General features: G+C 39.6%; 1 protein-coding gene across 6 annotated transcripts in view; it reads left to right on the top strand.

Annotated features, from left to right (window-relative positions):
- The window catches only part of HMG20A (high mobility group 20A), a 126679-nt gene that overhangs the window by 70105 nt on the left and 43068 nt on the right, over nucleotides 1-13506 (top strand). For 3 of the 6 annotated variants that reach the window (XM_056499385.1, XM_056499378.1, XM_056499381.1), the window contains one exon: nucleotides 4546-4726. The exons of 2 other annotated variants lie outside the window; for them this stretch is intronic. The gene's annotated coding sequence lies outside the window, so the exon portion shown is untranslated. Of the gene's footprint in view, nucleotides 1-3242; nucleotides 3354-4545; nucleotides 4727-13506 lie in introns of all 6 variants that reach the window. One more of the 6 variants, XM_056499382.1, reaches the window with a different exon arrangement.

Genomic DNA, 13506 nt, shown 5'->3' with positions numbered 1-13506 from the left:
ATCACAGCCATTTAGCAAAATTACCTTTCTGATGGCAACCAAGAATCTCATGGCAACAGTCACATGCCATAAAAACAATCCTCCTCCTCTTGGATTTGGCATTTGCTTGCAGGAGCTCAGCATGAAGGCAATGTGGAAGTTTTACTGCCATCTTGCAACATTGACTTTTATGGATTCTTCAGACTATAATGCACTGAAGCTCTTCTTAATCTAACTCCCAACATAATTTATTACTTCTAGACACGGATAAAAAGACTGGTTGGACTTCAGCAGGGTTTTCATTCCCAGGTGAAATCCACCTCAGTGGGATTATCAAGCCATGGTGAAGGGCTTGGCTCCTGAGCTAGATTTAGCCAGTCTGGCAGCCTAATGGCAAATATTAGTGTAATAATCCAATTATAGATCCCATTCCTTCAGATATGCAGCTTTTACATTTTTCCCTATGAACATCATCAAGTTCAGATGGTATTAAACGCCTACACAATCCTTCTAGAGAAAAATATGTTTTTTTCCCCATGATGTGTTCTTCAATCTGATCCTTCCACTGCCTTTTACCTTGGATATGAGGGATTCCAAGAAATAGTGATGGACTGTACATGATCACACTCCAGAAGGGAGTCACGAAATACCCCAAGAGTCCTGGCTAACCCAAATTCAGGGAGTAAATGCATTGCTCCACTGTGACTGAAAAATTCCTGGGAAAACAGATTGCACAACAGGAAGAGGGTGAAACAGAGCTTAAGAGCTTGGACACATGAGAGTCATTCATTTACCCCGACCCCAAATCTCAGAACAGAAACAAGAGGGACACCAAAAAAATGCTTGGCTTTATCAGGCAAATGGACAGTATGATTTTGCAGTATCATAAGTGTTTAATTACACTCTAATGCAACTAGTGATATCCCTTCTTAATTCAAATACCTTGAAAAATTCCCATTTAAAAGAAATACCACTTTATACTTCTATTTTCCTTAATTTAAAAAAAGGTTATGAAAAAATATTTTTATGGAGAACTTATTTTCTCCCAAACACATCTAAGTTATTTTTTCCTCAAGAGAGACTGATCAGGTATTCTTACAAGCTAACTGATCTGTAAAACCTTTGCTGAAGAGCTTTCAGAATGTAGAAGTCTGACTGCCCAGCCTATGGCTGCATTTGAAATTAGGCTGCAGTCTGCATTTAACTGGTGCTTCATCACACCCAACTTCCTTAAAGTTGGGAAACCAGTGTAGTATGAGGTGATATCCCTTCCTTTGCTAGCTCCAAGTTCCAAGTTTTATTAAATTCTCTCACTCAGTGCAGGCTTCCAGTCATTGAACACTTGGTATTACAGTCTTTTCACAACGTGAGCAACTTTCTATACATTCAATAAAAACCTCCCATGTTTTAAAAACCAACAAGTCTGAAACAAATATTCCCACTTACTGCTTCAGAGCAAGTAAATCAAGAAAAAGGAGCACATCATGAAAGAGTCTGCATGCCAGAGCTGCCCAGACTGCAATGTGGTAACACAGAGCCTCACAAGTACAGCTGCAATATTCTGGTGATGTATTTGTGCAGAGTCACCAGGGCAATGCCGACAATTTAAGCAATAAAAGCAATCTAAAGGGAAATTAATTACCTTGTGCTGTGGCACCGGTGCATCTTCTCTCCTCAGTGATGGCAGGAAGCAGAAGCACTGCTCCTGCACTGAGACCTGCCACAGTTACCTGTGTCTGAAGGACACTGAGGCTTAAAGAGCTGCTGCTGTGAAGTCACGAGCTACATTTGCAGCACAGGCCATACACTGCTCTCTAACATGGCAGCAATAAGAAAAACACGAGTTTGTCTCACTTTCAAGAAGTCTAAAGTAGCAGTAGGGCTTTTCAGCCTGGAATCACAAATCACTTAGCACTGTGCAATTTAAGAAGGATCTGGGGGATGCAGGTTTTCCACAGCAGGGCCCCAGCAGGCTGCAGAGCCAGCCAGCAATCCGCCCTGATCTCCCTGAACACGCATCCTTGGACTAAAATGCACAGAATGGAAAAGACTAAATATGCAAAGAAAGAGACACACATGCATAAACACATCGAAGAGTGGCAGAGAAATCTCTCCAGAAAGTCTCATTCAAATGAGGCACCATGCTGAAGTGATTCTTCCCAAAGGACTGCAGGGACGAGGCCCGGAGGTCCTTTCTGGGGTCACTCAGCAGAGTTCTGTCCCCAGGGGGCACAGCCAGCTGCTGCTCCCTCAGCCCAACAACTTCTGTCTTTGGGAGGGGGTTGACAGATTTTACCACTGCATCCATATATTCTTCTCTCACATAATCAGATATCTGAAGAATGGAAAAAAACCCACCTCACTTGTGAGTGGGCTGAAGGTACCAGTCAAGAAGTAAAAACTCACTCTTGTCAGATGGAGTGATTTATCAAGCTGCTGTTGCTCAGCAAGGATATGGAGAATGCATGTGCAAGCTCACTGCAGTGCAAAGGAAAACAACTTAGATTTAAGGTGTTTAAATCTCTAACAAATCTGCCTCACTCTGTACCAAAATCAAGTAAGAATATTGCAGCTCTGTCCTGCACTGTGCAGGCAGCAGGGGCAGTAACCTGTACTGAGGGATGACTGACAGGTGAGGGACAATGTCCCCTTCAAGGATCCCAACCTCACCTAGAAAGAATTTATCAGTTTGCTTCAATAGTGTTGAACAGGAGCATGGCTGGCAGGTCTAAGGACTTCAGAAGTTTCTGAATCAAAAATAAAATTATCAATGTACAAAATATTCAGAAAAAATCTTTGTTAACCAAATGTGATTTTTTTGGCCTCCTTTTCAGAAACAGTAGTGGCAATGAGACACACAGTGGTCAGCAGAACTCATCCACAAGAAATATTTTGGGAACATCAGTGTTCCAGGCTCTCAGCTCTGCCCCATTCCATTTTCTCTTTGATGTCAGTAACTTATTCATCTTATTAGTTCAAGCTTTATCTTTTGATCAAACTTTCGTAACACATAATTTGGAAATTAGTTTCTTAGAGGGACAAGAGCTGTCAAATCAGATCGACCCCAACAAAGCGGTAACAGCTTAGGACAAGTCAGAGCCAAAGTTGGAATTTCAGGGCATACGTGCAAGTTATTATTTTCTAAAAACCACAGTGTTGACATTACAAGGGAAGAAAAGAGAGGAAAGATCCTATCTCCTGAGCCCTTGATCAAATTACTTCATAATTCACCCACTAACCCTATCCCCTGGTTCCCATAACAGACAGCAATCTGAGACAGAACAAGCCTGTGGATTTTAGAGCATTAAGGGAGAAAAGGGAACAAACTACAGTGCTGCAACTAAATCTCTGGAGGATGTGGAAGCAGCTCAGAGGTATTTTACATGGCAGAACCATTTTATGGAACCTTGCAGATATAAAATATGGGGACAACTTGAAATTAGCCACAGTCCATGTGCAAGATATAAAAACTAGGAGCCCAGAACTATACAGTGTCTGCAGTTTCTTTCAGCAAACTTTTTTCAAAGTAATTGTCAAAGATATTAGATTCCAGTATTTCAAAGATGGTATCTACTAGTTCTTAATTTATCCTAGCCTCTTATCTTTGAAGCAATTCAGATTCTGTCTCAGTGCCTAATTTCCATTTTACACATCCTATAATTGTGTTTGTCCTTTTGTCCTTTAAAGTTGACTTCTAAGGATCCCCATCATTAACACATCTACAAGGAACAAACAACTTGCTCTTTGTGTTCCTTGGTTGAGATCTAATTATTAAAGTTATAATTATTTCTCCTTACAGATTTTAATAAGTTGGAACTTGCTTTAAATTGCTCTTTTACTGAAAGCTGTGGGCTTGGACATTTCTTTCTTTAGGAAGGGATGTGTGCTTTGCAGAGGTTTCAGATCCTTAACCTGTAAGCTAACTTGTTGCATGAGTTACTGTTCACTTTGAAAATAATCATGACTTGATAGATGGCAATCATATTTAGTTTCCCTTTGCATATTTAGGAACTGCTCCTCTCAGGCCAGAAATTTTATGCAGTGTTTCTAGAATTCCTTACCAAGATTTTTAAACATTTTACCTTCTCTCTCTTTTCTTCAATATCTATTTTCTTAATGGGTAAAGCATGAACTTTATCCTCTTAGGATATGGACATGCTAACACTAACATGCAAGCCCAAGAGCTGGCAAGCCCTCTCCAAGATTAAAAAAACGTGAAAAATTACTCACAACATTGAGCTATGCTTATTTCATGATACAGACTCTTTTCTATACAGGAGAGTATAAATAGTGTCCACAGCTGTGCAATTTATCCTCAGCCATTAAATGTCTGCACAGTCTTACAATTCCTAAAAGTGTCTGCACTGCCTACAAATGAGCTGCATTAATATAAACAGCATGTGAATGTCCAGAGAGCCTATAAAACAAAAGCCCCTGGAACAGACCTTAACTAAAAAGTGCCACTCAGATTTAAAAAATAAGAGCTTGTAACTATTTCACAGTTGATCAATTTGCCAAGAACCCTTTCCAATGTTTTGATCCCACGATCTTGAATCCCTGGTTTAGATACCTGGAGGGAAAAGAGGAGTCTGTTTGAAAAGCCTGGAGCCAACCTGCACTGTGCCCAAACGCTGGGCCCAGGCATCCTGCTCAGAACTGCCTGGTTTCACCAAAATCCAGCACCCTCCAGACAGGGGATGGAATAACCTGCAAAGACTGACAGATTCAAACAAGAGGTCACTAACAGGTATGCACAGGAAACACAACCAAACGTGGCTTCATTGGCTCAGGTCCTAAATACACACGCTCACAGTACAGATATATGCTGTTATAAATCCAGCACTGTTCACTTACAGCACTTTGCAGAGGAATAAGTGAGACTAAAATAAGCTGTATACACTGTATCTTATCTCCATTTTAAGAATGAGCAAGTTTCTTAACCTCTTTGTCTCAGTTTCCAAGGCTACAAGTGAGGCATGACAAAGGCAGGAAGAAAACCCAGATATTTTTTGGCTCTGGTTTTTCTTTTTTCTTTTTTTTTTTTTTTTAATTGCTGTTCAGTCATCTTATTTTCCTAAACTCTGGGATTTAGTTATTTAAGCACAGATATTATTCTATGTTCAGCCTGTTTTCTTGGTGATTCTAAACAGTTTTTCTCTATGCAAATCTGGCCAATTGCTTGGTGATTAAATTTGATCACTTCTTGCTTATGTGCACATAGAAATAATCAAGGAAACAACACCCCTACCAGCATTAGCTGAGGAAAGGACACAGTCCTATAAAATAAAGTTAAACCAAGCTACTTCTTAAAGATATGCAAATAATGTCAGAGAAGACAGGAAACCACATGTAAAGTGTAAATCAAACCCATTGTTTTGTAAAATTTCTGAAAAAGCTTTGAAAAATGGCTTTTCTACTTTTCTCTCACAGAATTTATTTTTCTTTAAAAGAAAAACAAAGCAACAGGAAAATGAAGTGATGTTCCTCCTCTGGCAGGGAAGCAATGAAGTCTCCTCCCCCTTCCAAAGGGGATCACAGTTTGCCAGCTTTGGCAGCCACTGTAGTATTTAAAATAGAAATGAATCCCAAAATGTGATTTGGCAAAGACACGCTGAAATATTCAGTAAGTCTGTTTTCGCTCTTTTCCACTTCCTTTCTACCACTCTAATAACACAGAGATGCTTGCAGGCATCTCAGGGGTGAGAGCACCGAGGCTGACACAGACAAAGAGCCCCATGAACTTTAGCACACATGGAACACACGATCAAGCAGCCCGGCTTTGTACCGAGGGCTCCTTGTATGGCCACAGCCCGAGCGCTGGGACACTTCCAACAGCTGCTCTTGTTCTCTCTCACACAGCTCCACAGCCTGAGCTCCCTGCGAGGCTCCCCAGACCTGAAAGCATCCCTTTGTTCCTCTGGCAAAAGCCAACAAAACCAGATTTTGCCACAGGTTCCAGAAATTTTTCAGCACAGACAGAACTATGCTTTTTGCAACACTTTTGTTTTCACTTGCACTGAGGTGAATCCTACAAGCCAGAGCACACAGTATTTTACAGATATGCTGTGCTGAAAGAAAGAATAAAGAAAATACAGAAGTGCAAAAGATGAGAGATGAATCAAAGTTGTGAATTCATATTAGGGATATCTGAATCCACCGCCAGGGTGAAGCATGCTAATTGGAGTCAGAATGCAAGGAGCTTCACTCAAAACAATTGCTTTGGGAAAAAAAATGACTTAATATGAAATATCACTCGGCACTGGGTGGGACAACAAGCCAGTTGTCATATCTGTTGATGCTTGAAGCACCAACAGAAAGCATGTTTGATTAACAGAGGTACTGAGCTCCAGGTGGAAGAACCATGACAGTTCAGCTTTAAAGAGCTGTCTTCAAAAAGAGGAGCAGATTGTGGGGCATCTATAGCCACTGCTTCACTGGGCTTTGAACCTACTGACTTCTCTCTGACTAGCAAGTGCTGTATATAAATTAATCCATCTTATTCATTCACAGAATAAAAGCTGTTAAGGATCTGAATCCACAAAATGTTAGCTTTAATGTGCAAACAGCCAGCCAGCTAACTCATTCATACCAGAGTTTCAGTTTGAAAGGTGAGCAGAATATCTCAAATATATTTATGCAACAGCAACACATCACCAAAATAATTCAGGATCTTGTGACACACCTCCAGAAAATGTCAGGACCAAACATCCTCTCTCATTCCAAGGGTAAACAAACTTTCCAAGCATCAACATTTTGTCTTCAGTACGTTTTAAGCTTTAGAACTTTTATAATCACATCCCAAAGCGTGAGTCATTTCTACTTTGCCATCAATGAAACTGTTCAAAGGCAGCAGCAGGAAGACTCAAAGATTGATTTCACAGATCATTGGTCCAGGCAGTGTTTGTAAACTGCTGACCCCAACCATGGAGAATTGCTAGGGCCTTGCCGATCGAAGAGAGACTTCCAGATTAAAACTGATTTGAAACCTGAAGTTAGCCTGTCAGTTTTTCCTAAAAAAAGACTTTTAAAGGAGTTCATTCTAAATGAGTCATATTAGCCCACACAAGCAAATCAGCACATTGTTCTGATTTCCCCTCCCTAAAATGCATCGTGTCCTCAGTACAATGCTACTGCACAAATAATGCAGGACTTGCCAAAAGCTTTAATTACAGCAGTCCTATTTTGTATATTCTCAAATCAAACAAGAACTAAATCAGCCTGCTAAAAACCAGCCAGTACTTCAAAATCTCCAATGAAGATTAAGGAATAAATCTCTGCAATAAAGCAGTAGCCAGCTCAGAAAGAGCCTCATTTTCTTGCTTCAAGATAAGACTGTGGTGCACACATGAAAACTGCTGTGCAAAAGAAATTACAGAAAGCACCAATTAATTGCAAAAAAATATTTTAACGCAGGCCATTGCTACTAAATGTTTCAGACATCTTAACAGTATTTCCAATTTGCCTTTTCAGTTGCTCATCCCAATTGATTCAGCTCTACACCTGAGAATGTTTGCATTGTCCAAGTTTTTGTCACTGTCTGCATTTTGTTGAGACCACTATGCCCCATTTCAGGTTTCAGTATATTTTACAGAAGAGCTAAAAAATGGAGAGTGAATGTCATTCTGCCAGTCATTCTCATTGTATTAAGCTTTTGTCATGGCCTGACAATACAAAGAGACTTGAATGCATTTTACTGTTTTGCAAGCAGACTGCTTTCTCTCTTGTCATAAATGATAGAAAACATGATCCTGAGGTCAACGAGGAAAACTGTAAAAATGAGGCTTCCTGACTTACAAGTATTTATTCAGTCTCTGGCTTGGAGTTTAAAGGCAGGATCTTCCATGCTCTAAAAATAGTAAAAAATCTGGTTTAATCCAAAATTTCAATTTTTAGATGGGAGAAGAGCACCTAGATTAAATAATCTGAAAACTGAGCAACCAACCAAGCATCATCCCAGCTCCCAAGTGTTTCCCATTGCTGAACAATATAGAAATTAATTCCAAATATGACTCCCAAATCACACATTAAGTATTTGGCCATAAGCAAAGCAAATACTCATCAGCAGGTTGGACTGCAAGCTTCTGATATGCAAGGCAGCTCTTGCAGCTCCCAGAGAGAAATATTTAACTGGTAAAATGTGTGCTTGCTCTGAACTGACTGTAACACATGACCTGGCATGTGCTCTGACAGCAAGTTATTCAAGAAAGATGACAATACAACAGAGTTACAAAAACAAAATACAGCAGTCCCAGGATAAGCCTTTGGAAATACAATTTGTGATGTAAAGCCATAAATCTTTAACATTCTAACTAAAGACTTGAAGCTTTTAGAAGCAGCAGCCTTGCTGCTGAGGTTAGAAGACATTCCCATACTCTATTATGGCAACTAAATAAATATTTACCATGGCTCTTCTCAAAAGGCTGGGTTAGCAAAGTGAGTAAGACCATGAGAGTGCTCTGGGTCCTCTTTTAAACACTAGAATAATTGACTTCAGGCAGGCCAAGCTTTTAGTTCTCTTATTTGTAAAATCAGGAAATTATGGAGTTCTGGGTTTTGATAGGATTGACTTAAAAAGCCATTTCACTCTGCTGCCTCTCTGCTTCCAACACACAGGCAGCTGGGATGCTGATTAAAAGTCTCCTCAAGCAGCACTTTAAAGGCAAAAATACTTTAGCAAACCAAAGTCCCAGCAAATTTCTGGAAAGATGAGCACTTCAGTCACACTCTCCAGAGAGCAAAATGTTTTTAAATCAGCCCTACCTTCTATTGTACAACTCTGAAGATAAAAATGGACTCTTCCCAAAACATGAATAGAGCAGAAGATTCAACACTACTTCCTAAGGCAGCATTAATAGTCACTTCAAACAAATATATATGTAAGATATACGCATATATATATACACACACACACACATATATATATATATATATATATATATATATATCTCTCCTCATCCACACAAATCTGAACAAAGACACACACCATTCTCAGGATGAAAACAAAAAATGTCTCCTCTTTGAATGAAAGTTTGTACAACATCTTTTTCCCCAAGATCACTAAGAAGTTGATTTTGAGATATAAATATTTTCTAAGCTGAAGATTCAAGAGCAACATAATGTAGAATGATCACATTTGTCCAAATCTTCGTGGCCAAAGATACTTATAGAAAGTCCTCTTGAACTATTGACAGAAATTTTATAGTTTAAATTTCATAAATACTAAAATGGATTAGTCATTAACTGTTTCCTATGAAACTATTAACTCATTTACACACAAGATATGAAATCACAGAAGTTTGTACATGGAAATGCCAGAACTGACTGGTCTGCAAAGCAAAACAACAAAATAGGCCACAGCACCTAAAACTGTTTCTTCACTTCAGGCACTTCTCTCCACCCAAAAGACATACTCTCTATTCTAACTGACTGCCTTTTTGTCAGATTCCAAAGCAGGTCCTTCAGCCCCAAGTTTGCTTTGTCCTCCAGCCTTCAATTATGAGGTGAAAGAAGAAATAAAGCAGAGAAAATGAGTAATTTCAATACAAGTTCCAAAACCTAACAGCATCCACAGTTTGTGCCAATGTTTCTTCAGAAAGTCATCATTTTATACTGAGCAAATTCTAATGATTTTAAATTCTATTAGATTGAAGAAAATACTTTCTGCTCAAAACACTGCAGTATTAATGCTCCCAAAGTTACAGAGCTAGAATTAAGGGAAATGTATCCATTTTTACATGGCTACAAGCAACAAATACTTTATGAATGCAAAATAAAAACTTGTTATGCTCAGAACTTAATCTTAAATGTTATGTAATAAAAAGCACAAAGCTCAAGAGAGTTGCTCATCTGAAAAATATTAAAAAAACCCTTTCAAAACAACATATTTACTCCAACACATCTTAGAGAGGCTGAAGAGACCATGTTCCCTGTATGTGCACATTGTGTACAGCTTTGAGCTGTCCTCTGGCTGTCACTTTTCAGAATCTCGTAGCAGATTATACAGCTGGGGAGGATATTTTACCCCATCCAATGAACATTTGTATGTCTGATACAAATTTACCTTGCCTGCAAAACAATTATTCCAAGAAGTCATGGAAAAATAGTGATGGAAAAGAAACAGTGACCCATGCAGCAAAGTCAATTCAATACAAGTAGCTGAAATCTGTGGATTTTAAAATACCCTAAGTTACAGACATTTGTAAAATGGCAGGTGAAAGCAAAAAAAAATTACACAAAAACCCCAACAAAACAACCCAGCTCTTGCCTTATATTCACAGTAGGAAAGAAACAAAGTTTTTACATTATAACTGTTCCCATTTTAATTGAAACACCAATTTGAATGGACAAGCAAGTCACTTATGATCAGCAAGAGAAACCCAAGAAGCCACATCCCTCTGCTGCAGGACTGAGGATGGGACTGTGCTCCTCTGCAGTGTCTATACAGATGACAATGCTATCACTCTTGGAAAAGCACAGCTTATCCTGGTTTAGAAACTGATAGTGATTTTCAATTTCACTTGTTCAGTGATTTTTTTATCCACAGTTTAGATATTTGCATCCAACACAATCACTGCAGCTATGAACTGAGTACTGGTTGCTTAGTTTTCCAATATATTTTCAAACTTGTATTGTGATTACTTGACTGAAAATGTACACCAACTCTTTCAGTCAGCAGAACACAAAGAAATTCAATGTGCTATCCATGCAATACAATTTTATGAGTATTGACTGAACTTATCACCCCCTCAGCAAACTGTGTCTGCTGCTGAAGACAACAATATTCATTATATGGACTCCTATTTCCTCCTTTGTTCTACAGATCTCATTCTGGTTGGGTGCTTAAATACTTTTTAATGAAAGCACCCCAAGTTAGCTTTCTATGTAGACAGACCAATATTTAATATGCAAAGAACTGCAGAAACTGAACTCCAGGGGGAAAACCCAATTATATAACGTTTGATGTATTAAATCTAATTCCCACTTATTTAAATGCTGTGGCCTTGCAATGTCACCTGTTTACTGTTATTTCTCCTAAGAGTTATTGGTGCATGCATGAACCTTCCAGCTGCCCCAGCAGTTGTGCAGGAATATTTTAGAAAACACCATTATTCCACACCATTTCCACCATCCCCTCTGGGGGGACTGAGCAGAACACCCTGATAACCTGTGCTGGTTATCTTTTCCACCATGTTTCTGTACAACACTGCTTCTCACTCTGCAGATTTGCCTTCAAAAGGTCTGTCTGTTGCTATCTCCATCGTTCAGGAACAGCACTGTTGATTTACACTGATAAACAAAGATAATGTACAACCATAAGCGATGAAGCTAATTTGCAAAGGACACAGTAGGAAAAAAGCCTGCAATGTTATCACTATTATGTACTGCAGAGAAAAATTACAGCCTTGTGGAAAAAAAAAGATGAGGGGTGAGAACTGGGCACCTTTTTTATGCAGCACCTCTTGCTGTTTCCAACATTATGTAATCCAGTATGATTTGTAATTGTGTACGTAAAGAATGTATTTACTGAATCCCCTTGTGATGCTGATGGCAATACTCACCAGAATGGAACCTGGTTCAGCTTCTCTCTTTGAAAACAACAAACAAACACTTCCCACACTCCAACAAGCAGAACAGCAGAGAATTATGCAGAACACAAAGAACTCACCATCACTAAAGCTCCAGTGAGGTTGAGGAATCTCCATCTAAACCCCAGTGCAATCTCACCTTCACGCTGTCGCGGGAGGTTTTTCATGGCAACTGTAACTAACAGTGTCTCTCTATCAGCTGCTGAAAACAGGTACTCTGTGTACCAGGGTGAAACACTCCTCCTGATGCACCTGTTACTGAACAACTCGACTACAAGAACCAGATTTGCTGCTGCTCTGGGAAGATAAGGGGGTTAACCTGCAAGGAAGCACGACCCAGCAGCCTGCCTGCCAACAGGTTCTTGGAGCAAGATGCCAATTAGGGAACGGCACAGCTCCAGGGTTAATGAAATACAGGGCAAGCTCTGAGCTCTGTTTCTGCTGACATTTTCTCTCACAGGGATGCTGCTGCCTTTGCTGCACACAAAATACTTACCAGGCAAAATTCAGAGGCACAGAGAGCTTTGCCCTAACACGCCTTCGTTTTCTGTGCTTCCCCAGCAATGTTCTCTTAGCCAAAAATACTGTCCTTAAGTCTGGCTCTGTCTCTGCAATAACACTTTTGATTTTTTGTTGTTACAATTGAAAGATATGTTACTGACAGCTTCATTAGCAGCAGAGCAGGTCTGAGACTTGTTGTTGCTAATAATCTGATATTCCAAATTAAAAAAAGTTAAAAAGTCACAGTATGAAAATAGAATTTTACATCTCTAAAGCTCTAAAATAGTCAGCATTTTTGCGTTGGATGTGTGTTTAACACCAAGTTCAGTGAATTCTTCCACTGACTACAACATACCACAAGCTGTTGCACAATCCCAGCATGTGTAAATGTTCACACTGGCAGCTTTCATGTGCCCCCCACTCTACATCTTTACTAGGAGCTGTCTCCCTGCTTCTACAAACTCAGAACGTCTACAGTTTACAGAACAAAAGTCATTAAATAAACCATCTCCTCCAAAGATCATTCCAAGTGGCAGGAGTCATACTCCTTAACCATATAGTTACAGACTTAAAAGTCTCAGACTGGGGAATATTGTGCAACCTGTTTTTAAGGAAAACCACCCAATCCTGATGAGGAAGGCCCAGAAGGACAATTAGCAAGGTTTAAAGCAAATGGAAAAACAATTACACAACAGGACTTACTCCCCCGTGGAAAACTCCTGGACCAATATTTATTCTCTCTGAGCTTGTATATATTTGCATTAAACTTCAAACTTTATTAAGGCAATGCTGATGTAATTTTGAGCCTTTACAGAGGGCATCAGTGATTTTACAGGATTTTTTAGCCAAACAGGCTAAAAGGGCACTCTGCAGAAGACTATTTGGGGCTAAAACAAAGTACAGAGAAATGCAAAACTGAGGGGGGGAAAAAAGGTGCTAAAAGACTTAACAGTTACCCAAGGACAGCTTCAGCTCCAGAGGCACTGAAATTGGAAGTGTCTCTATCACCTTCAGTCACACGTGCTTCCTGGCCAGTTTGGGGGAGGATGACACATTTTTAAAACTGTTCTTCCTTTTTCTTGCTGCACCACAAAAGCCCCCAGAAAGGACACCAACAAGTACAAAAGCAGAACAATGAGACTCACTGAAAGGAAATTTGGCAGCTGAGACAACAATTAGAGCATCTGTGATATGTACAAGAGACTTTATGCTAAGAGGGAATACACATGAAGTCAGTGTGGAAGGATGTCTATATCTGTTCATGTTTACAGTGTAAGATTTAAATGTCTTTTAAATGTGTTTGAAGGCTTTTCTGACAGTAAGACCCTCGGAGCTGGAAGACTGGATGTAAATATATACATGCAGAATTTACATCTCCTGTACTCCAGACTGTCTTCCTCCTCTGGGGAGCTCTGTGGAGAGGCCTGTGTAAATACAGGCA

This window comes from Oenanthe melanoleuca, chromosome 10 (genome assembly GCF_029582105.1).
Source record: "Oenanthe melanoleuca isolate GR-GAL-2019-014 chromosome 10, OMel1.0, whole genome shotgun sequence".
NCBI lineage: Eukaryota > Metazoa > Chordata > Aves > Passeriformes > Muscicapidae > Oenanthe > Oenanthe melanoleuca.
This window is presented reverse-complemented; position numbering and strand designations above follow the sequence as displayed.